Source organism: Schistocerca serialis, unplaced genomic scaffold, assembly GCF_023864345.2.
Source record: "Schistocerca serialis cubense isolate TAMUIC-IGC-003099 unplaced genomic scaffold, iqSchSeri2.2 HiC_scaffold_1184, whole genome shotgun sequence".
NCBI classification, from domain to species: Eukaryota; Metazoa; Arthropoda; class Insecta; order Orthoptera; family Acrididae; genus Schistocerca; species Schistocerca serialis.
The window spans coordinates 35,001-38,375 of NW_026047386.1; the positions used below are offsets into that span (position 1 = coordinate 35,001).

The following is a 3,375-nucleotide window of genomic DNA, read 5'->3' on the forward strand; positions in this document are numbered from 1 at the left end:
TACCTCCCCGTGCCGGGAGTGGGTAATTTGCGCGCCTGCTGCCTTCCTTGGATGTGGTAGCCGTTTCTCAGGCTCCCTCTCCGGAATCGAACCCTGATTCCCCGTTACCCGTTACAACCATGGTAGGCGCAGAACCTACCATCGACAGTTGATAAGGCAGACATTTGAAAGATGCGTCGCCGGTACGAGGACCGTGCGATCAGCCCAAAGTTATTCAGAGTCACCAAGGCAAACGGACCGGACGAGCCGACCGATTGGTTTTGATCTAATAAAAGCGTCCCTTCCATCTCTGGTCGGGACTCTGTTTGCATGTATTAGCTCTAGAATTACCACAGTTATCCAAGTAACGTGGGTACGATCTAAGGAACCATAACTGATTTAATGAGCCATTCGCGGTTTCACCTTAATGCGGCTTGTACTGAGACATGCATGGCTTAATCTTTGAGACAAGCATATGACTACTGGCAGGATCAACCAGGGAGCTGCGTCAACTAGAGCTGAGCAGCCGGCCGCCCGGGAGTGTGTCCCGGGGGCCCGCGCGAACACGCAAGCGTCCGCTCAATTATTCTGCAAACAGGAGGAGGCTGAGCTCCCCTGCACCATACACCTCGAAACCCTCTCAGGTCCCGGCGGCGCGCAGCGCCGTCCTAAGTACTTGGTCGGGTTCGAGAGAGGCGCAATCGCCCGGAGTTTGGCGAGTAGACGCTTTAGGTGCGACCACCCGTGCTCCCAACTGAGCTTGCCGCTGCCGACAGAGGCCCGGGAGCGTGCTGTCGTGGCATTGCCGGCGGGAGACAACACGCGCCACCTACGGTGACCGGCAGCTCCAACGCCAGCGCCACAGAAGGACAAAAGCCCCACTTGGGTGCCGAAGCGAACTCTCCCAGCACAGCGCACGCGCCAACACGTCCGCACAGCTGCGATACAAACCACCTGCGAGAACCGCAGAGGCGACCGAGCAGCAGACGGCGTCGCGGCGCCGAGCGCCGGGCGGCGGCGCATCCTCAGCGCACACAGTCCTCAATCGGACCAGCACACTGCAGATGTCCACCGCGCTTCGCACCGGGCCCGCGAGGACCTACTTTGGCCGCACGGCGCCGCGTGCAGGGTGCGCCGGCGCGCAGCTGCGCCGCCTGCCGCCTCCGTCGGCCGGCGCGCCTGCCAGTGGCCGCCCCCACCAGCCGGCTGTAGCGCGTGCGCCCACGCACCGCGCGGCCAGCACGCCGGGAGGCCCCCCCTCACCGGCCGGGGCCGGTCCCACCCAGCCACCGCCGCGTATCGCTTCACACCCACATGCCATTCACGTTCGTGGGCATGGTGGGTATCGCTGAAACAACCGGTTGGTAGCTCAACCGATCGTCGCCATCACTGATTCACCTCTAGCGAGAACAACCGCACCACAACGGTTTACCAGTTGTTCATTTGCGTAACGTCACCAGCAAACGTAGGCGTCCATCGCCATTTGCAAATTCAACGATTGTTGCATGCCTGTGTCAGGTGTCACGACACACTATGTCTGCCCACATACACGCAACAACATGTGCACGCTTCGCAAACACGTGGAAGGTGGCCCCCGTACGTATGCGATGTCCATTGCGCGAACGACTGTCAACCGGCCTCTGTCGCATGTCGCAGATGTGGAACGCAGTGCACCATGCTATCACGGTGTGTGAGAAGAGACGACAACGTCTGACAACACGCGCCACTACATCAACAGACGGCTCATGCTGATCGCCATCCAGGGCATACCACACTGCAATCCAGCTCTTATAGGGAGACGACACGTAGCTGCGTGCACAACATTTGGACCGCATGGTTCGCCGTTGTTGGCGCAGTCGTTGTACGGTCACATGTACCACGATGTATCATTCAGTACATGAGGACCAATGTGCAGTACAGTGTGTGATTTGGACGTACAATATCAGCGGACAGTTGACACAGGCCATACCACAGCGTAGGCTAAGTGCTTCGCCATGCGAATGCCAATGAACAACTGCGAATGCCAATGAACAACTGCAAAGGGCATTGAGCATGTACGTCCTGCTGCCATCCACATTACAGTGTATAGCTGCAAGGTGTTTAACATGAAGCGATACACTGGGGACCGGGCAGTGCGAGTAGCAAACTATATTGCGGGGGTTGCAGTTAGGCAACACTACACTAATTTAACGCGTCGTATGACAATTACAGAGCAGGTTAAGGCCCAACGTGTGTTGGGTTAAGGCCCAACGTGTGTTGGGTTAAGGCCCAACGTGTGTTGGGTTAAGGCCCAACGTGTGTTGGGTTAAGGCCCAACGTGTGTTGGGTTAAGGCCCAACGTGTGTTGGGTTAAGGCCCAACGTGTGTTGGGTTAAGGCCCAACGTGTGTTGGGTTAAGGCCCAACGTGTGTTGGGTTAAGGCCCAACGTGTGTTGGGTTAAGGCCCAACGTGTGTTGGGTTAAGGCCCAACGTGTGTTGGGTTACAGCGCAATATGGGTTACGTTAAGGGGCAATATAGGTTAGGTTAAGGTACGATATAGGTTAGGTTAAGATACGATATAGGTTAGGTTAAGATACGATATAGGTTAGGTTAAGATACGATATAGGTTAGGTTAAGATACGATATAGGTTAGGTTAAGATACGATATAGGTTAGGTTAAGATACGATATAGGTTAGGTTACGGCGCAACATAGGTTAGGTTACGGCGCAACATAGGTTAGGTTACGGCGCAACATAGGTTAGGTTACGGCGCAACATAGGTTAGGTTACGGCGCAACATAGGTTAGGTTACGGCGCAACATAGGTTAGGTTACGGCGCAACATAGGTTAGGTTACGGCGCAACATAGGTTAGGTTACGGCGCAACATAGGTTAGGTTACGGCGCAACATAGGTTAGGTTACGGCGCAACATAGGTTAGGTTACGGCGCAACATAGGTTAGGTTACAGCGCAACATAGGTTAGGTTACGGCGCAACATAGGTTAGGTTACGGCGCAACATAGGTTAGGTTACGGCGCAACATAGGTTAGGTTACGGCGCAACATAGGTTAGGTTACGGCGCAACATAGGTTAGGTTACGGCGCAACATAGGTTAGGTTACGGCGCAACATAGGTTAGGTTACGGCGCAACATAGGTTAGGTTACGGCGCAACATAGGTTAGGTTAAGGCGCAACATAGGTTAGGTTAAGGCGCAACATAGGTTAGGTTAAGGCGCAACATAGGTTAGGTTACGGCGCAACATAGGTTAGGTTACGGCGCAACATAGGTTAGGTTAAGGCGCAACATAGGTTAGGTTAAGGCGCAACATAGGTTAGGTTAAGGCGCAACATAGGTTAGGTTAAGGCGCAACATAGGTTAGGTTAAGGCGCAACATAGGTTAGGTTAAGGCGCAACA

The 3,375-nt window shown here is 54.6% G+C and overlaps 1 non-coding gene across 1 annotated transcript in view; it reads right to left on the reverse strand.

Annotated features, from left to right (window-relative positions):
- LOC126434196 (small subunit ribosomal RNA) overlaps positions 1–481 on the reverse strand; it is a 1,910-nt gene extending 1,429 nt beyond the window's left edge. The window contains exon 1 of the ribosomal RNA XR_007579046.1: positions 1–481. This exon is cut by the window's left edge and continues 1,429 nt beyond it. This is a non-coding gene — a ribosomal RNA (small subunit ribosomal RNA).
- Between the last annotated feature and the right edge of the window lie 2,894 nt (positions 482–3,375).